The following is a 22,154-nucleotide window of genomic DNA, read 5'->3' on the forward strand; positions in this document are numbered from 1 at the left end:
AGCTGATACAGTTTGGGGAGGATAGAGTCATGAGGAGAAGCAACAGAGTAATTGACTTAAAAGGTAATTATATAGTGTTAAGATCTGGTTATTGCAAACAAGACCATATGCCAAAGTCAAGAGAATGGATTTTTATATAACAATAAATGTGAGGTAGAAATAGAAAAAAAAAGGAAAAAGAAACTAGAAAGGTATAGAGTTGCCACCTGTTGGATGCTGAAAGGAGACTTTGTTGTTGCAATTTTGATGTCTGTTGGTCAAAGTGATGGTCACTGGCTTGATCTGTCAGGAGTGTGGAAAGCCCACAAAACATCAGAATCTACTGTGTTTGTATTCACTTATGGTCAGGTGGGAATACCCAGGTACCTCCTCAGGGGTGGGAAGTTTCACACTGAATGATGCAATGATGTGGATTATGGAACACTTCAGGAGTCTTTGATTGTTTAAGACATTACAGATGCCTCTCCTGTCAGCACAGTTGAGTCAGTTATGGTCCATCAAAAGGCATGAATGAATACCTTCAGGCTAGTTTGAACTTCCTGCACTCTCCTGGAGTGGAATTTTCACACCTGACCCATTATGTAAGGGAGGAGATTGACATAATAAAAATCACTATACCCCCTCACAGGATTTGCCTTTTATCAGCCTCTTCTTCTACCTTGTTCAAGACCCAGCAGCTGCTTCCAGTGATGGGTGCACACCCATATGAAGAGAATACATCATCTAGCCTGATTTTTACCAAAACTTGACTGTGCTCCAGCAGTTTATAATAATTTTTTATGTGACTTTTAAGTTACAACAAAAACACAAATATTAAAATTCAGCATATAAGCATTTACTCTAACCTGTGACATTAAGTGACAATGAACAGATTTTTATAGCTCCAGAAACTGCACTAGAGAGTGCAGTTAAGTTCCAGAAATGTTGGATTAAATGCTCTGGGAAGCCTTGGGTTTTGCAGTGAGGTGTTTCGTTTCCACTTTTGTTTGAAGCTGTTGTCTTTCTTGGTATTTGTTGAAATTTATAGTCATTTTAAGAAGCAGCTAATATCCAAAATATTTCATGCTATTGAAATAAAAAAGACCACATTGCATACTACTGTATGGTTTTGATTAACAAAAAGAATACAGCCAGATTTTCAGGACTGTGTGACCAGATTTTATACAGACAGCTACCTAATTTTTCTCCAAAGCAAATGTCAATAAAAGGCTTAAAACTTTGTCGCAAACCATCTGCACACATTTCACAATGCCTTATCTCAAGGCTAAAAACAATTTTTTTGAACAGTCTTCTTAAAGGCAAATAAATGACTTGCACAAAATTTTAGATTTGGGTCAAGCATCTTGATTCTCAGGCTAGATCAAGGTTTTTGGATGGTCATTATGAGACCAAGAAGTTCCCTATCCAGCTCCTCTCATTGTTTGCTGCTGGTGGGTCCCTGCAACTCTACATGAACATTTTAAAGGGAAAATAATTCAGAAAACCTGTAATAAAGACAAGGACTAGCTAAGATAGAGACCTGGAAAAATGGCTGCTTGGTTTTACCAAAATGAGTTAAATACTTAACTCCCCTTGAGAACCCACCATAAAGGACCTGAAATGTTATTTCAATATAATAACTCTGTTTGACAAAAACAAGTGCAGAGATAATCAGGTCCTAGAGACTCATTTCCTAAGGAAAAACAGTCATGCATTTAGAGCAGAAATTTAAATAATATCTTGATTTTTTTTTCCATTATTTTAAATCCAGAAACTCCTCACAACAGCAAAGTGGACTGTGGACTGGCCTCTTAGATCTTTGTGTTCATTGCAGTATTTTAATATCTCATTATCTAAGGTGTGGAAACATTTATGTGTGTATCTAGGACTACATAAGATTCACAGATACCACTTTTCTCAGCATCAGGTTTTTTAACCATTGCCCCAGTATGGTGCTAGTACAAATGCACCACTGAAATGGTGAAATGTGAAATGTGTCTCTAAATTAGCAAACACAGAGATCTCAGGAAGAGAGGAGAAAATCTGGCTACTTCTATTCATTAAAATTCCATGGTACTTTGCACAAGTGGAATGCTAATCTCAGACCCTAAACTGAGATCCAGTCCCACAAGCTTTTCAAATGTTCTTAAAATAGGGTAAGGTTTGCTTTACAGTCCTAGATGGCTGCAGAGCCACAGTATTCTGCCTGACCAAAATTATAGTTCTTTTTCCACTGGCTGCACTATTCTTTCTTCTCTCACCCCCTTTCGTTTAAAGCAAACTGCTGGGAACTTATTTCACATGTTCCCTATTGTGACTGCATTTCACGAACAAGTGAGAGGATGTGGATGACAGCATGCAAAGCACCAGGAAAATATTTTTCCTCTTATTCCCCTTGCAAAGCTTGTTTCAGTATTTCAACTGCTTGGTCTACCAGAGGTTAGAAAAGGGGAAAGAGGGAGGTGCATAATGTAAAAACCAGTTGTCTTGAATCTGAAAACACTTATGAATAAGTTCACCTTGACTAATAAAAGTAGTCATTTTGATTTGAAAAAGCCACTGTTTGCCAGGACAGATAATGCAATTATCTGTGCACTGTTTGCCACATAAGTGTAATGCAATTCCAGACATGTAAGAATATTCTTCTCACAGCGCAAACATCTGCGGCAAGGTTGATGTACTCTTTACTCATACAAGTACTCTCAAAGTTGGACAGGTTGGAAGACAAATTCTTTGTACAAGTAAAGATTGTGCTTTATATAAATACTTTATGATTATTATTACTATATAAGCAGTATCAGTACTCTCAGGGGGAGAAAAATCACTTGTGAATTACCTTCCTGTGGATGAAGGTCTAGATGGTTTTCAGTAGTCGACAGCCCTGAAAATCAAAAGACCAGTAAGAATCAGAAGTAAACCAATTTCCAGTTCCTATGAATCTTCCAGAATGCAGCTATGTTTGTATAAATAATTAGTGAAGAAGTCTTTCTGTTTATATCCAGCTGAGCTAGACAGAGCTGTTTGTGTGGGGAATAAACTGCTGTGTTCTTGATGCAAGCCAAGCACATCCTATGAATTTTACAGTTCAAGAAAAAATTTCAGTTGGCAACAGGTTTGCTTGAGAAATCAGCATGTGGGACATGGGGTGCTGTGGTCAATGTAAAAATCCCTGGTTAGCAAGTTTTTTCTCCTCAAGCATCTCTCCCTCTTATCATTTTCCTAGCTGTGAATACTGTGTGGGTTATACGTCTTCTTAATGCTTGCACTATGGAACATGTTTGGTTTTGCTGTTAGGACAGCAAACATCTTCAACATGGATTTCCTCATGATCTGAAAAACAGTCATGTGGGTTGTTTTTAACAAATGACTAATTGGCTTTGCTATTGAGAATGCTTGGTCTGAGGCACTCATCATTTGCATACCATGTCCCACATCATTTCTGTTATTGTTAATTGAATATTCACATTTCAGTGTTCCTTATCCTGGCCCTTATTTGTTTTGCATATTTTTGGTACTCAATGACATTAATTTTTCTGGCATTATTATTGTTATTGTTATTGTTATTGTTATTCTTGTTATTCTTGTTCTTGTTGTGTTGTTGTTTTGTTATTATGTTACTATTAAAATAATTATTTTATTAAAGATATCCTCTTGTCTGGCTGCAAAAACAAGTCTGCCTTTGTCTGTTTCATAGAGACAGGTAGATTAGTACAGAAAATAACCATGGTTAAAGAGGAGCACCAGTTTCCGTTTTAAGCTCCTATATTTAAGTATTTAAATTTTTCTCATCTTCGCTTTCATGCCTTTACATTTTGGGCTAAGCCTTTTGGTCTTTACCTTTGCTCCAAAAGTGTTTCTTAAGTGAAAGCTTGTAATTAACTAGAAATATATCCTTTTTTAAACATAACAGAAGTTTCAACAAAACCAGCTACTGTTGGTAGTTGAAATATGGCATGGAGCAACTTTCCAAGTATGTTTCCTTCAACTACAACAGAGAAATCTAATTAGAGCTGTGCCTTGATCGAGATGTTAACAGCTGTATTTAGATCATTCTGAGTGCACAGACAGGGAATACTGTACTGAATATGCCCAGATTAGACAGATGCTGAATGGGAGATGAGCAGAAGCGGTAAAAGATAAGAAGGGCTGTACTGGTTTTGATTAACCTCTGCAGCTCTCCTCTCCAGCAAGGAGAAATCCTACTGGGGTGCCCTTCAAGCCATTATGCAGCTCCTGGTAATAATCAAAATGGCAATCCAAAATCAGGTGATGGATTGGATTCACACTGTCTGAAATGAAATTTTATTCAACCTTTGCACCTTTGTGGGCAGCAATATGACTTTTCATGAGCTAAGGAGATGCAGAAAGAATTCAGTTCTTCATAGATCTGACACATTCCAGTCCTACTCTAACATTGACAAGCAACTGTAGACATAGCCCACCAGTATTATTTTACTAGTTAAGAGACTCTGAAGCCCAAAGGCAAAGTTTTTCTTCTGGGTCCTTCACCATTTTTTCTTTTACTCAGGGAAGATATATTTAAAAACTGAAACTATGGATGCATAAGAATTTCATGATATGAGCTTAACAGTTGGTAACCCACAAACTTACAGTGGTGTTCATGCCATTAAAAAACAATGGTCAGATAAATTCATTAAAGTCAATTCATATACAGTATGATAGGACACTTTTATTCATGTCAAGCCCAGTTTTTTCTACTTGTAATGCACACCTGGCTGCACACTGATACATGGTTCATGTGCGTGCATCCATCTATCTGTATGCCATTCATTAAAGAAGTGAAATGTCTGATATATCTGTAAAAAGAAAACACATTGAAGTGCTGCAGAGATGTGAATATGCCCATCAGAGTCCAGTGAAAGTTTATGAAAAGTACCCTGTTGAGAGTACTTATATTTCTGATCACTATTAATATTAAAATAGATAGCAGTGAAGGCAGATGGGCACTATAAAGCTGTCTAAAATAGGTAGGTACCTCTGTTTCACTATCACAGAAAAATCACTTCTGTCTAGTGGTGTGTTAAACCTTTTGGGTGGCTGGTTGAATTTCCATTCTGTCTTAGGTTGCAAAGATGTGGCTGGGAGTGTGTATTTTATTGCCATCTGTTAGAGGTGGGGCAGTTATCTTCTGTTAATTGGGCCACCTGTTAAAACCAGGTGGGGCAGTTTTCTTTATCTCTTCCATGACCCATCCTCCCTCAGGGGAGATATCTTCTCTTCATTAGCCATTGACTGTCACTCCATGACTGATAAAATTACATCATCCCACTGGGAGATGTTCTGCCCAGGGAGAGGAGCCAAGCATTCCTACCTGGATAGAATCTGATATTTAGAACACCACAAGCAACCTTTTCCCCCTGGATTCCCAGGGGAGCAGGTTTCTTTTCCACTGGATTCCCAGAGGAAGACCAGACCCATCTACACCACCACTGGACCTTCAGAGGAAAACAACATCCTTCTACAGGATGATTGCTTCAACAGAATCACAGCTGTCACTCCAGGAGGACTGCAGCCACCATTTAATCAGAATGCTACCAACACCCTGACCCACAGGGTGTCAGGTCAGATTTTTGACTCTGTCAGTGTTGTTTTATATTTTTATTTTTCCTGCATTTTTATTTTTCCTAATAAATAACTGTTATTTCTACTCTACTGAGACCCCCCCCCCTAATTTCAAAATTATAATAATTTGGATGGAGGGAGTTTACATTTTCCATTTCAAGAGACACTCCTGCCTTCCTTAGCAGACACCTGTCTTTTCAAACCAAGACACATACCCATGTTGCTCACAAGCAAATTGGAAATGTCAGTATAAGACACCAGGAAAACAAACATGCAAAAATTCAGCAGGAGGAATGGGTGTCCTGGAAGGACCACCTTTTCTGCAGGCATGGCTATTTTTCTGCTGTAGTCCACTTCAGACTTGCAGAAGTGACTACACTGCCATTCTCTAACATTTGTGTGATGTTTGTCATCTTAAAGATGTAAGAATACATTAAGAATATTACACATTTTGGAAAGTGCTTTTGGAAACTGCATATCTCTGAAGCTAAAACTTAATATAACCTCAAAAACATTAGATTAAATGCTGCAGTGAAGCTTTGTCTTGTTCTTGTTTGGGTAGTTAACTGTTATGGCCTTGATCCATGAAATGTCTTCCCACACCAGAAAAACAGTCCACTGGCATAACATGACTGTCTTTGCACAGATCAGACTGCAAGATTAGAGACTTGATGTGGTTTTAAAACAGGGCCAGAATGTGGTCTTATGTGAGACCTTACTCAGCCCAGTTGAAACCAATGGGACTGTGGGATTGAAAAAAAACCTCACACATGAGAATGAAGAATTTCCAGTTTGATCTTTCAGATTCTATATAATCTCTGTATTCACATGTTGAAAATGGGATTTAATTTTATATTTTATAGTTTGAATCATATAGAATCAGCATCATTTATGCAGGATCCCACAAGCCTGTTAAGTAGCCAGAATGCTTTTCACAAGGAGAACACATATATAAAGACAGATCTATATATGTATGTGTGCAACGAACAGACCAAATTTGCTGAGAATAACTTACTGGAGAGGAACTCTAGCTTTGAAATTTTACACCAGTTTGCAGGACTCTGGAGGACAACTTTTTGTCCTCTTGTGTCAATAATTAAGAAGGATTATGAAATCAATTTAATTTCTTTTTCTCTTTTTAAGTAAACCCAGAATGGAAGTTTGCTGTGATGATGGGGAAGCATTAACCCGAGGTTTCTAATAGGCCAAACTCAGCAATGTATCAAGACACAGAAGCATGTAAACAAGTTATGTTTATGACTGTACAGTGCAAGGAGTATGTGCAGGGACCCCTGCTGCAGTGAGTCTAGAAGTAAGTCTAGAAAGACCAATGTCCATCTAGTATTTAATCTAACCAAGGATGACAAAAAGGGCTTTTTCGAATATGTAAATAACAAAAGGAAAACAAAGGATAACTATTAGTAAATGGAGGGCATTCTGGTAACAGAGGACACAGAGAAGGCAGAGTTATTGAATGTCTTCTTTGCATCTGTCTTCACCAACAATATCAGCCCCCAGGGATCTCTAAGCCAGGAGACCAGGGTGTATGAATGTCAGGAGGAAGAGCTTTCTTCACTGAAGGAGGATTTTGTCAGAGAGCACCTAAATGAATTTCACATCCACAAGTCCACAGGCCATGATGGGATGCATCCATGAGTGCTGAGAGAGCTGGCAGACATCATAAATAGGCCTCTCATGATCATCTTTGAGAGGTCATGGAGATCAGGAGAGGTGTCTGAGGACTTGAAGTAAACAAACATCATTCCAGTCTTCAAAAAGAGCAAGAAAGAGTACAAAGGGATCTACCATCCAGTCAGCATCACCTCGATCCCTGGAAAGAAGATGGAGTGCTTTATTCTGGAGGCCATGTCTATCAACATGGAAGACATAAATATGATCAGGAGAAGTCAGCAAGAATTCACTAAAGGCAAATCATGCTTGACCAACCTGATTGCCTACTACAATGAAAAAATTACCCAGACGAATGAGGAGAGAGCAGTGGATATTGTCTGCCCTGACTTTTGTAAGGCTGTCTCTCTTAACATCTTTATTAGAAAACTCAAGTATAGGGTGGACAAATGGACACTTCGGCTAGGTTGAGAAAACTGGCTGAGCCCAGATTCCAGAGTCAGATTCCTGAGTCAGATCCCAGAAGATTGTGATCGGTGGTACAGAGTTTAGTTGGAGGCCTGTCACTTCAGGTGTGCCCCGGGGTTCTGTACTGGGTTCAGTGCTGTTTAACTTGTCAACGACTTGGATGAAGGGGAAATGCCTCCTCAGCTGGTCTGCAGATGATACAAAGCTGGGGGAAGTCGCCGATGCCTCAGAGAGTTGTGCAGCCCTTCAGAAGGACTTTCACAGACTGGGCAGGTGGGCAGAGAAGAACCTTCTGAAATTCAAAAAGGGTAAATGCAAGGTCCTGCATCTGAGGAGGGATAACCCCAGGCACCAGCACAGGCTGACCTGCTGGGAAGCAGCTCTGAGGAGAAGAACCCAGGGATCCTGTTGGACAGCTAGCTGTACATGAACCAGTAGTGTGCCCTTGTGGCCAAGAAGGCCAAAGGAATGCTGGAATGTATTAGGAGGAGCACTGCCAGCAGGTCCAGGGGGATGATCCTGCCTCTCTGTTTAGCCCTGGTACCACCCCATTTGGAGTACTGTGAGCAGTTCTGGGCCCCTGAGTACAAGAGAGACATGGAACTGCTGGGGCAGGTCCAGCAGAGAGCTACTAAGTTGGTCAAGGGTCTGGAGGATGTCTCATATGACATAAGACTGGGGGAGCTGGGGCATGAGAAGAGGTGACTTAGAGGGGATGCCATAGATGTGTATAGATATCTAAAGTAAGGGAATCAAGAGAATGGATCTGGGCTCTTCTCAGTGGTGCAAATCAATAAAACAAGAGGCAATAGACAGAAACTCATACAAACAAAGTGACACCTAAATATTTGGAAGAACTTCTCTGCTATACAGGTGATGACACACTGGAAGAGATTACCCAGAGGAGTCTCCCTCACTGGAGATATTCCACAACCATCTGGATACAATCCTGTGCCATTTGTTCCAGGAGGACCCTGCTTGATTAGGGAGGTTGGACCAGTTGCCGCACTGTGGACCCTTCCAACTTGTTGTGATTCTGTGTGTAGGGAAAGTTGAATCCAAGAACTAGCTTGGGTTGCAGCAAAGATGTTGTGTGGTGTTGTGTTTGTCTAGGTCAGTGCATGAAATGTAAGCCTTCCCAGCCTTTTTATCACCATAGCCATGATTAAAACCTTGACCACCTGGTACTAAATGCAAGATGTACCTGTTCTGCAGGCAGCTGCCAATCTTTCAGGTAGCTAGTTTCAGGTGAAGAGAGGATGCATCCCCATTTTCAGTGTGTGAGTGGAAGATCATTAAACTGGAATGAAAAGCAATAATTTTCTCTGTGTTTATACTGTAGATTCCCACCCTATGTCTGCATATACTGGAGAAGTGATAGCCCTAATGTCAATGTCTTGTTTCTCAGTGCTATGGAAAGTATGTCCTTTTCTTTTGAGGATCTATTCATTGTCTGCGTATTTCTGGTGTATATGTGTACATATTCAAATAAGAGCCAATGTACATTCATTGACGAAACATAAATCCCACTCTACATAGCCTCTGTAAAATATCTGCACATTTCTAATAGAACTCTTGCATTCAACCAAGGCTAGAGACGAGTTATTTTAGAGTAGTGGAAAATCTGATGGATATGTATGGCAGAGCTATGTCCTAACAAATGAAGGCGTCCTAAGAGCCTGAATATGAAGTGTGTGCACCAGCAATTGCATTAGTACAATCAAATGTGTGCATGATGAGGAAAGTACTCATAGTTTTTGAAGAATATCACTTCAAATACTTTGCCAACATGTTGTCTACACATATCTCTATGTGTAATATTGTATCATATGTACCTGATATTTGGCATTGGAGGGTCTGCACAAATTATCTTGGCAAGAAAGAGTAAAAAAAAGTTGACACTAGCCTGAGAAGTAATACTGATCTACAATTAATGTTTAAGGTTTTCACCAAGCAAATAGCAAATTAAGGAAGCAGAACACAATGTTTCTGCTTCAATGGTAGAATGTGAGTACATGTAAGTTGTACATTATTATTACAGGGTCTTGTGATCCTTCTGTGTTTCTCTCTGCAGCCATGGGATGAGGGGAGATCACCAGTACTAAATGAGTAGTCACTGTGGTATCACAGCTGGAATCTGTCATACATGAAAATTGGTGTGAATAGCATAGTATTATAGCCATAATAAGAAAGGAACATTATGTTCTTATTGGGTAAAATTATACACTGATAAGAATAAGGCAAGACCACTCAGTTCTTAGGATGTATTTAAATATAATTTGATGCTTCATATAGCTATAAGTTATCATCTTAAAAATGTTTATTGTCTTTTTTTCTGTTCTGTTATTTCAAAAGCTAAATTTAAAAAAAATAGTTGGACATTTGTGAGTTGCTTGCAGCTCTGTCTAAATATTCAGTGAGTTACTAGCGGTAATTTATTAACTTCGAAAGCCAGGATACTCAGGAACTCAATACTTTGTGGCATGTAGCCTTTGTTGTATGCTGTTCTGATGGAGGAGGCACAGTACTTTCCATAACGCACAACACACAAACAAGCCCTACCACAACTTATTTTTGGTTAATACTTTAATACCTTCTTACTGAAACCAAATTTGAGCTAAGATGATAGTATCTAAGATAGTAGTATCTGCTAGTATAGGAAGAGGTTGTAATGATTCAATCTAGAAAAATATTTATGCTTGATTAAGATATAGTTCTTTGAAAATATATTAATTATATAGTCCCCCTTTTTCCCCCTTCAAAGAGACAAATTATAGAGTGAATTAATCAAAGCAGAAATTGCAATCACTAACCTACTTTTCTGTTAGCCTTGTTGATGTCAACAAATGTGTAGAGTGCAAACCACCAGCTAAGCCCCGGGGCAGGTTAAAGAGGAGTTTACTCTAAATTCTGTGTATGGTGCTGGTTGTTGGAGTGATCAATTGGTCTTTGTGATTGCATCACACAATAGACTTTCAGGTAAGGGCTAACCTTTCTTGAAAGAAAAGCATCGTTTTCGCAACACAGCTTGAATACTTACCTTTCAATATGGCTTTTGGTAGCATGTTGATTTGAGGCATTTATGACTTTATGATTTTAGAAGCTTGAGACAGAGAACATGATGTCCAATGAAGAAATTTACAAATTTTACTTGGAAATCTTCCCCAATTTGCATCAAATCAAATTTGCACTTGTCACTATCAGGGCCACAACTTTGCCTGGTTTTGCCATAACTGACCCTTGCAGTGTTGTATAACTTGATGTGTAGAAATAGTCAGGTTTTCACTCCATAATGCACATGCATGTGGCAAAAGTAAATTTGAACATACATTTATTAATGTATGACCACAAACCAGAAACACAAAAGAACCTAGAAAGAATCCTAGTGAGTATAATATCTCTTTTATAATATCTCTAATATCTTTAGAGATAATATAATATCTCTAAACTTTAGTATGTCAAGCCCAGCCTAATATCTCTCCTTAGACTTCTTAGTACACCTAGCCTAATTCTTTTAAGGCTATTCAGAAACACAGGATGAAGGTACTGTCTGCAGCCCAGGCCTTGTGCTGTCTCTCTCAGCCACTGTCATACATGAAATGATATCACAGCCTTTTGAAACTTCACGTCTTTTGGGAAATGCATGGGTACTACCAGGTACTACTGAAATTTTAGCACTGGAGACATCTAATCAGTTGCATACACCTATAGATCTTATAAAATATTTTAAGTGTTTATTTTTGTTTTACAGGGGCTTCAGTTTTATACTGTTCATTGAAAAATCTGGCTGTAAAAGATGTTTGGGATTCAACTCGCCTAAGTTTGACTGTCTAAAAGGTAGTTTCTGTCATCTAGAAGTATTTATTTACCTTAATGGATATATTGGGAAATAAGGAATAGTACAGCATAGTCAGTGTCTTCATTTCAGTTTGGGTACCCAACCAACTCCTTTTTCTTTAAAAGAGATTTCTTGTGCTAGGCAAGACAAGTGCAGTATGTTGTAGGTCTCTTGCCTTCTCTCATTTTTTTCAACTGTTAACCTTGTTCAAAATTTGCAGTTGTAAATAGTTTAGAACTAGAGAGCAGTTTGAGAAATATAAGACAAGGGATGGCCGAACTTCTATGCTGTGTTTTGCTTCATGTAGGAAATGGATCTTCAAGAGTCACCATGAAGCAATGAAGCACAGATCGTTTTTGAGCTTCCATCCTTGTGCAAGAAAGTGATATTAAGTCTGGCATATAGGTTCACATCCTAACTATGTGATCAGTATGGGAAGTGGACTGCTTCTTTGCTGCTGTATTTTCTCATTATCTTCAGAGCCACTTTGGAAATCAAAGTGACCAACTTTCATCTGTTATTCAAGATTTCTTTATTTCAGGCTATTTGTGTATGCTTGTGTAAATCAAAAAAGTTGTTGCCGCCATATAGGAACTACACATTAGACTCTATGGCTCCAATATCAAGATTGAAAAAATAATTTCTCTTTTTCCAGCCAGAAAAGAAATTTTAAGTAAGTCATTCATTTAAAAAGCTGTCTGCTACAAAGTACTCTGTTGCAGACATCTTCCATAATTCTTTGCTTGTGAATGTTTCAGAAGCAGAACCAGATATAAAAAAAATTCTAGAGGGATAAAAAATAAATAAAGTAACCTACTTTTAAAGCATCTTGGGAAATCCTTAGCCCTGAGATGATGCCTGTCTCTGTTCTGCAGCAATTCAGATCTATACATGTCTCCCTCAAGCTGACATCAAGCCCCATCTCTTAAAAAATGTTCAGTGCTGTTTCCTGCACTGATGGAGTTTTATTAGTGACTCAGAGATTAGGGCTGATCCTCTGATGTTTTGGGTGAATGTCTAAAATAACACTTTATGCAAAGCCTGGCATTGGTATTTCGAAGTCATCCCACCCAGCTTTGTTTTCCTCTTACTTTCTGTCTCAGCTCAAAAAAATATGCTCTCAGAGAAATTAAACATGTCAAAGACAAAGATGGAAAAGACACGTATAAAGGTGATTATAGGCTTGGGTCCAGAACTACTCATGGACCTGCTCACAAGTCTTACACTCAGCAAAATTAATAAATTGCTCTGGTGGGAAAGTACTTGTTCCTACTGAGCCACAATTTCCTGAAATTTTAGTATGGAAGACACCTAAATGGTTGTGTACACCTACACATACATTAATGAAGGAGGATAGATGAAGAGTCAGGATGAAAATCAGTGGCACAGTTCAAGTGATCTATCTCACAGTAACATTGGCCACCTCTGCCAGCAGGAGACAAGTAGGGAGATTCACCCTGGATGCTCACCTAGGATAAATCTCACTGCTTTGAGGATGAAGGAAAGGAAGAAAAGGGTAAAGGTTCTTCATCCACAGTCCTTCAGCTTTGCTTTCAGTGATAGCTGTAGGAAACTTCCATGTGTTCTATCAAAATTTACAAAATCCTACATCAACAACATAGACATATCTACCTGCACATAGGAGAAGCTCTCATTGATTTCAGACTTTTTTTTTAATATTCAGATAGGAATATGCAAGGAAGGATGGAGCTTAAGGAGCTAAAATATTAGAAAATTATAAAACATCAGGATATTGTTCTGAAGCTTTTGGACTTCCTCATTATGGTAAATTGTATCTGCATGGGTTTGGGTTTGGTTTTTTTTCCTTTTTTCTCAGATTATTCAGTGTAGCACTTCTTTTGGCATTAACTAATACCATACAAGCCAAAAGACAACTTGTGGGTAAACAGCAAAGACTGTCTTTTCTCATACAGTTGTATGAGATGAGTTGTATGAGAGCCGCTTGAGATTTTGCAGCCTTTTTGTTGTGATGGCTTTTTGCTTTGCTGGTGTCAAACAAGTTTTATTAACAAACCTCAGCCACACCAACACCTTTAAAGCAAAGGTGGCTCATGGTTACACTATTGCTTATTGTATGAGAAGCTTGTTAATGCTTTTGTTTGTCCAGTTCAGGCCACAGGATGAGTGTGCACCTGTTTGTACAAAATATCAATATCTGTCTACAATAGCTTGTATTTCACACACTAGAAAACAGCATAAATCTAGGCTCAGTAACAACAACTATAACAGCAAGAAGTTAATTTTGGAAGTAATCTGAGAATTTCAAATTTAGTTTATTCCTTCACTTCATTCTACCCAACTCACCCACAGGCCAGCCCTACTAATTCTAAGGGGATTCCACCAGAATCAGCATGCACACAGTTTTCCAAGTACAGAAGCAACCAGAATTGCACTTGCCCCTGACAGAAGTAAGGCTGACACTAGCTCAGTGCATCACATTCACTGTTTTCATCAGTGAAGATCCAAGTACTTTCAAAAGCTTTATTTGTGGAAAAGGAATCATTCTTCACAACAGTAATTCTTACCTACAAGGTTAAGCAGTAGGTGAGTTTCACTCCTTAGATGAGATACTCAGACTTCCAAAATGTTTATTTGCTTTCTTTGACTTTGGTTCCCCCAACTTTGGATTTGCTCAGTGAAAATAAGGGACAGAGATCTGAAATTGAGTAAATGCTTGATAGGTCCTTGCTAACTCTTTAAAGTGCTGTGTAGCTGCTGATGTGTGTTTGTGCTGGCACCGTGTAGTGGAGTTTTGGGAATAAGGAATCTGATTTCAGAGAAACTAGACCCCCAGCTTCAAACATGTGAGAAACTCTCCCCAGCTGATAGAATGTTTACTGAAGGAAAACAATGATGAAGTAAGAAGCACACCAGCAATATCTTATATTACCCCTCTTATTACCCCTCTGCAATCCTTTTCAAAACTTTGTTCTCATTTATCTGATTATGCATTCTGTTTCTAAAATCTCCCTTTTGGTGATTTTATCTTTTCTGTAAGTTTAGGTATGATTGTAGATTTCACTGTGAGACCATGTTACATCAAAGCACATTATATTCATTTTTAAAGCAGGGGAGGGAAGGAGGCAGGGTGAGGAGGGAAACCTCCTGTAACTGAAAAAATACTTGAAGTTCTGTCCAGAATGGGAAACCTGTTTGAGGTGTATTAGGAAAAAAAAATAATTAATATCATTTAAAAAGTTATTATCCTCTAATTATGTGGTAGCCCTATAGCATTCACTGATGCTATAGTATTTACATAATACAGTTAATCTAGTTTGACCATGTTTGGCCTGGAAGCAGCTGTTTGAAGTAAAACCTTAGGCCACTAAAATATGTGCTCAGAAATTCAAGAAAAGACTGAAAATTGCAGAGTGCAATAGGTTATGCTAAAAACACATACTTCAGAATTTACTTTTTCAAACAAAGAAAAGGAAAATAAGCAGTCCACCTTACATTCTACCTACTTCCAATTTCATGGTTTACTTTTAGAAGACCAGGTCCAGATTTGGACAGCTGTGGATCTAGACACTCCTGTGTGAAAATTACAGGACTGAACTAAATCAATATACACACACCAGTTATGTCATTCCAATTTACAGCAGCTAAAAGTCTGTTTAATGCATGTTATTGATGCATGATAAGATTTCTGCCTTTTATTTGTAGAAGAATTTTCTTTTTTCTCTTTCCAAGCACAATTTCCTGAGACTAATAGGTTGGGTAGGTTCTGTGAAAGTTGTTCTTTGAGCAGGAAGAGACCATCACCGGCTTGTTTAGTTATTCTGAGTGTATGATGGATTAAATGTCAGAAATAATTCCACAGGCTGCTGATGCCTAATTCCAGAGAACAAAAAACTGCATTTGAAATCCCTCTGCAGGTTTAATTTGCCCAAATGAATCCTTGCTGCAATATCTTTTTTTACTTTTGCAAACAGTAATAAAGTAATGTGACGAATTACAAAACAAGAGTAAAGGGACTCTGGAATTATTAAATATCATTCACAACTGAATTTAGCTGATACATTTATATTGGTAGAAGGAGCTTTCTTTGGTCTTGGACACTTAAGGCAGTGAACACTTTTGGACTGCAAAAACTTCAGTAGTACCTGAGGACACAAGAACACTCAGGAACCCAGTGTTCGGTGCTCAGCTCGTTCTGGTGGATGTAACTACAGTGGGACTGTTTGTCTGGATTTGACAATATGAGATAATGAGTCTGATAGCAAGGCAAGACCTTTCTATGTTTTCATAACAGTAAAACAACATATTCCGCAGCAAACAGAAAACCGGTTGGTCTTCTCACCCCTAGGGTCACATTAAGAGGCTAGAAGGGCAGCCTTCCTCAGGAATGGGAAAATTTAGATGGCTCAAGAGACCGTCAAAAAAGAGATCAGAGAGGAAAATACTATATAAATTCAAATGAAATTCTGTTTTGACATTTACTACAGACAGTAAACTATTGACTTAATATAATGCAAGAGTTAGTCTTCACTTAACTTCTATGGCCTCCCAGACAATAATAATATAATTGGTTATATATTTATATAACCAATACTATATATTTATAACTGTATAATTGTACAATTTAATTTTATTTTAATTATAAAACCTTGACAGTTATTTTAAGATCTGCCTGTACTTGTTAATTTCTAAATAACTAAGTCCAGGAAGAGGAGGAAGAAGAGCCCAACCCTGAAATGCTCTCCGATTCTCCAAGCATCATTGTGCATCTAATAACAGAGTGCAGGGGAAAGGTTTGTCCTCAGCCTGCATGAAATGACACATAGAGAATTTGATAGATGTCCATCTCTCCCACTGCATTATTGGTATGAGGCTATTCTGCAAAGACCTTTGTTGTCAGCTCACTCCTGTTGCAAGTAGGAGTACACTTATAATGCAAAATTACATCCCCACTGCTGTGGATTTCCTCTTAAAGAAATGGCTCCAGCATATCATTCCTGCTGAGTGGTCAGATTATGCTTCTCCCTTTATCTACCAGGGCTGAATTTTAATTATAGGGTAAAAATGCTAATATAAGAAGTATAAGTATCACCCAACTTTGTACAATCACTGTTCCATCTAAGCAATAAAATACCTCTCCCCTGAAACAGAACTAATGCAGAGGCATGTATTATATTTTAGCTGACTTCTTTTATTGTCTTTTTTTCAGTAAGGAAGATAAGTACAGACCCTGGATAAAATGAGGAGTACTTCACAAGGTCCTTGACTAGACAGGGGTACACAGGATTCACTTGATATTAAGAGGTGAGCTATTCTATAAAAGGGCTTGAGATAATGTTCTACCTATTGTAGTTTATGGATATTTTCGTTATGCATATACTTGTGTAATCCTTTTCAGATCGTACTAATCTCTTGGCCTAAGTTATACCTAGAAGTAATTAGTTCAACAAGTTAATTGCAGCTTTTTTTGTTTGGGAAAAAGAGAGAGAAAGAGAAAAGGAAAATAAAAGCTTCCTTTAATTATGTTTTTTTCCTCCTTTCTACTTCATTATTTTCTTGATCGGATAAACAAAGAACCTGTTTTACCTTCTCAGAACAATTCCTCATCTCAAATAGTGCTGTTTTATATTCCTTCTTACTAATTTCTGTCAATTGAATAGTCCCAATATCTTCAATTTCTATTCAACAAAATCATGTATGTTCCATACGTTTTTTGCAAGGCACAGCTCATGTGGGTCAGCAGAAAACAGTGAAACCATGTCACTGTGTCATCCCAAGACTGTGTATGCTTACACGAGGGAGTCTTTAAATAAACAGAAATTATCCTGGGAGCAGAGAGTGCAACTGAAAGAATTCCCTGACCCCTGAAGCCATGAGCTCCCTTTCATCTTTGCTCACTGGCTCGTTGGTGAATACTGAATCCTCCCGTTGACTAGAGACTTTTCTCAAAAGGGCAGGAAACAAGGGTCTGAGCAGCTCAAGGCAGAAGGGGAAATGAGACCCACGTGTCCTTCTTCCTCTGTGACAGCTCTGACAATAAGGCTATTGCACTACAAGAAGATGGCAGGCACTATCACTTTCTGTCCTCTTCCCAAAGTATTTTAACAGAATACAGTGTTTCCCTTCTTAGTTTGATGAGAAACAAACAGACAAAAAACAGCCTGTAAGACCTACACTCATTAGGTTGTTTGTCTACTGAGTGAATAGATGCTTCTGTCTGCTGTTTTGAACATGTTTTGAGGGGCAGGGTAGGAAACGTGAACTGCTCACTCAGCATTATGGATTGCATGCTGGAGCCACCTGCATGGTATCAGCTTTGGAGGCACATCAGTCCAGGATCACCTCAGTGTCTTCAGAAGTTAGCAACCCAGAGTCTACCTCTCTTACACAGTGATGGATGATCTGCCTCCTTCACCAGCAGAAAAAGGAGTCTAGACTGCCAAACATTTTGAAGGTTAAAATAGAGTAAAATCCAAGTATTCTTTAGTTTTCAAGGCAGTAGGGCCAACTGAAGCTTCAAAATCAGACTTGAGACCGTAGCAAGGAAATACAGACCTGACTTTCCATTTTTACATTATTATTATGATGCATCTTGTGGGCCACCAACATGGTTTTTAACCTGAGCATCTTCAGCTCATACTAGAATCTCTGTTGTTTGCTTTGCCTAATAGCAATGCACTTCAGCATGATGTTCATTTATTTGGCATGTAGAGATCAGTTGTAACTATTTGTAGTACTTCCAGACTTATTGCTAAACCTTATGGCAAAGTTTCTTTGGATCAATGGATGGAGAGATATAGAACTCCTCATTCTTTGTTGCTGAGGTCATCAGTCATGATAGTAATTTCACTGAGAACATGAAAAAATGACAGGAACTTCCCAAACCATATTAAAACACTGCCACATCAAGCATGATTTGGATGACCCAAAGTAGTTCCCAAAACAGCTTCCTCACAAGAATAACTCTACAAATACCACGAGAATTGGATTCAATTGAGTAGTTATTCAGCTTTGTTGAGTTTTGCTGAACTCCAATTCCCTTTTCTAATTTTAATTGTGCTTTTAGTTGGATTTACTGAATATTTGAAAGAGTTTATTAGTCTGTGTCCTCACCTGATGGGGAAGACCAAGACCATGCTACAGTATAATTCCTTTTGGAGGAACTGTGCTGTGACATCTAAGGAGCAGGTTTACCTTTGTAAGTGCTATTGATAACACAACTGGGTAAGGCTGGAGGCTGCAGACTGCTCCTCTTTTTCAGTCCAAAGACGTGTTGGTCTCAGGGTCTGTATAAACGATCTGTGAATCATGATCTCTCTTGCTCTGCTTGAAAAGCAAAATAGTTTTTGTTCAGTTAAGGAGAATTTTAACTAATTCAGTGTTTACACACTAAACATCTCAGTTACATTTTTTTTTTTAATGACCTTTTTTCAACAAGGTGGAACCCTTTACAGTAATCACTATCAATAAAGGCACACTATGAGAAAAGATAATAAGGGTTAGAGAGTTTGTTGTCTCCTTGCAGTGGGTTGTAAACTCCCACAGCTTCAAAGTCCCTTGGAAATGCTAAACAACTATCACTCCTCTCCCCACCTCACAAAGGCATATCCCTTAAGGCTTTAACTACAATCAGGTGAAGTTTTAAATGCCTCAAATGCCTCATGTAAGGCCTGGAAACCTAGCTTCATGGGGACTCTCACACCACAATCTAAATAAGTTCCTCCTGGGCTGGAAGTGATTCTCAAGCACCTCGCTTTTGGGAAGGGAAGCACTATACTCTCTCAAGAGCACAGCCAGCATGTGTGACAGAGACAGAAACAAACTTGTAGAGCACTTGAATCCCATCCTTGCACTCAGGTCACAATGCTTTTATGAAATGCTGGAAATATCACTAAAGTTTTAGCTTTAGTAACTTTGGCTTAACTAAAGTTACTTTCTAATGGTGCAGCATCTGTGAATTACATTGTAAGTACTGCAATAATTACTTGCAAAGTTTACAAGCACATTATCTTTATTTTTGTCATAACTACCCACAAATCTCAACTAGTCTGGATAGTATGATCTACTACAGAATGCCTTCTAATGGAACATCTGTGCCAGAGAGGAAAATGCTCCTACAGCAGCAGAGAGCTGTGAGGTTGTTATGAAGACCATGATTGCAAATTAATCCTGATATAACTTACAGGTCCAGCAGAATAAATAAATCTGTGTATAGCTGACAAGCACTGCATTAAAGATCTTGACTCTGGCATCTGTCAGTGCTCCTTTCTGCTGATGACCGCAAAGGACCAAGCCAGGCAGGGAAAATGTGGGCGTCCTGAAGGAACAATTACCACCTGCCCCTAGTTTCACATGGAGAAGCTGGGCTGCTCCACTCATCCTTGGGAAGTGTTATATATCTCCAATGGATTGTTAATGAGGCATTTCAGATTCTTTAAGACCCACGAAGTCAAAATATGCTGTCCAGTTATCCCACTAAAGGCATAGCCTAGCTTGACCCAAAAACTGGAATCAAATCCTTTCATGTTCTGACCCTGATATATTTCATTTCTTTGCACTAAAAAATTAACTAGAAAGAGATGCAAATTTTTATGGTACTAAGCATTTCTTTCATTTTCTTTCCATGTCTTACTACTCAATACAAGCACGACATATGCTGTTAGATGGGCCCATTAATTGCAGTATCTCACTAGACCTTTAAAATGAAAGCTACTGCCTCTGGTGGTTTACGTGGAACAGAGATATAAAACCTCCTAAAATATCTGTAGTAGCCCCAAGTTAAGAGGCAGTATTTTTTAAATCCTTTTAGTTATATTAATACTCCATTTTTTATTTTTTTTTTTCTGGAATGGAGTTTGCCAATATAATTTGCAATTATTACTTTGCATAATAAATTCATGATTTTGAGCTTCTGACTCTGAAAAGCAAATCACTCTGAATATATTATCCATGGGAAATGAATTTGTTTATGTGTTTCACCCAGATATATTCACAAAATATTCCTCCTAGGGTAGAAGAGAAAGGTGGGATAGATTTTTATAAAAGGAGGATTGAGACAATTTTTATAATAAAATCCTGCCTAAGCAAAACTCTTGTAGTAACAAATCTCCTGGCAGAAGGCCTGTCAGTAGACTGTGTCCAAGGCTTTAGTCTGAACACCAGCCAGGGACACTGCAAAACAAACCCAGCATGGCTTATCACCTTTCCCCTCCAACTCCTCGCCCCATTCAGCCAGCTTAGGACCTTGTGCCAGAGTGCTTCCCCAGCTTCTTACAAATACCTTGTTTACTCCTCTGGAATGCTTTGAAGAGTGCACCCCGGTTGCCTAACCCCATCCAGTCACTTTTCCTGCAAGAAAGTAAAAAGCAAGAACAATTAACAGTAACACCATGCTGCTACATTTTCAGTCCGCACTTAATTCACTGCCTAGCATAAACACTTGAGTTTTAGTGTGTGAAAGCTTGGTTAAGCCATCACTGCTGAGAGTCATGCACTCATCACCTATGTGCAATGTAACGATGGATGTGGACTTTCATGAGACTGTTTACCTCAGCCTCATGAGTTAATTTCAGTAGCTGTGCTTTCCTTTATTCTTCCCAAGATTCAAAACTGTGCCATCAGCTTCATGCAATTCTTCTCCTTGTTAGTTCAGTTCCCAGGCTGACAATTTTTATCTGCTACAATTTTCATTTAAGCTAACAACTTACTTGTTGGGCTGCTCATTTCCATAAATAGCCATGAGGGTTTGCTGAGAATGCTAGCCAGGAGGCAGTTTCTTGATAGTGTTTTGCTGCTTCTGTTTCAGAAAAAGAATATTATAATAATTAGAAACAGTGAGCCAGTGTGCATGCTTTCGAGGTCAGATACCATTTCTTTCATGTTAACATGAAACCACATGATGACTTTTATGGTGTACCAATGAATTCTGAGAGTTGTATCCTGCACCGATTTGCAGGTCATGTTGTTTCATTTACTTAACTGCTGTGTTGCAGAGTGAAAATTGCTGAAGAATTTGACCTTTTTATCTCTGTAAGCATTTCTCAAGCAGTCTTAGAAATCCTTCCTATTTCTTTTATAATCCCATCCCTTATTAAATGTTCATATTTGGAGGCATAATGTGACTTGGTAAAATTATTCATGTGTCTTCTACTCCCATTTATACTTTTGTCATGGCAAATAGGCAGATCTGAGTACAACAATAAGATACCAAGCTGCACACAATGTTCATTTGCCTCTGTGCAGACCAATGACAGCATATGAATATAGTATTCAGTAGTGCATGGGAAATGTTTTTATTAGGCTTTTTTTATTATTTTTCAAGGCACAAAGGACTATAGTAACTTTTTTCTTTTTTTTCTTAAGAAATAAGACTGCTGCTTCCATATGCCATATTAAAACTCTGCTGCTCCCATATCTTTCACTCATGTAGTCAATGCTGAGATCTCAGCCAAGGGCACAGCCTAGGCATTTGCATGTCAAGATGAAAATAATCCATTTTGATCCTCTATAAAAAAGGAGGAATAGAGGAAGAATAAAAATAGAGGAAGAAGCTCAGAAAACATTACCCATCTCTCTCTGCCATGGGAGTCTTGAGGGAATAGCGTACCAGAGAGGGGTGTGATACTGTTGTGCTGCACTGTCTGAAATGCTGGGAACCACACAAAGAGGAGTTCAAACA

At 38.5% G+C, this 22,154-nt stretch overlaps 1 long non-coding RNA gene across 4 annotated transcripts in view; it reads right to left on the reverse strand.

Moving 5' to 3' along the window:
* LOC136568881 (uncharacterized) overlaps nucleotides 1–22,154 on the reverse strand; it is a 59,615-nt gene that overhangs the window by 10,068 nt on the left and 27,393 nt on the right. For 2 of the 4 annotated variants that reach the window (XR_010785286.1, XR_010785287.1), the window contains exons 8-11: nucleotides 21,184–21,272; nucleotides 20,757–20,824; nucleotides 18,671–18,799; nucleotides 2,816–2,860 (exon numbers count right to left, since the gene is read on the reverse strand). This is a non-coding gene — a long non-coding RNA (uncharacterized lncRNA). Of the gene's footprint in view, nucleotides 1–2,815; nucleotides 2,861–18,670; nucleotides 18,803–20,756; nucleotides 20,825–21,183; nucleotides 21,273–22,154 lie in introns of all 4 variants that reach the window. The other 2 variants (XR_010785288.1, XR_010785289.1) reach the window with 2 other exon arrangements.

The sequence above is a fragment of the Molothrus aeneus genome, chromosome Z (assembly GCF_037042795.1).
Source record: "Molothrus aeneus isolate 106 chromosome Z, BPBGC_Maene_1.0, whole genome shotgun sequence".
Lineage (NCBI taxonomy): Eukaryota > Metazoa > Chordata > Aves > Passeriformes > Icteridae > Molothrus > Molothrus aeneus.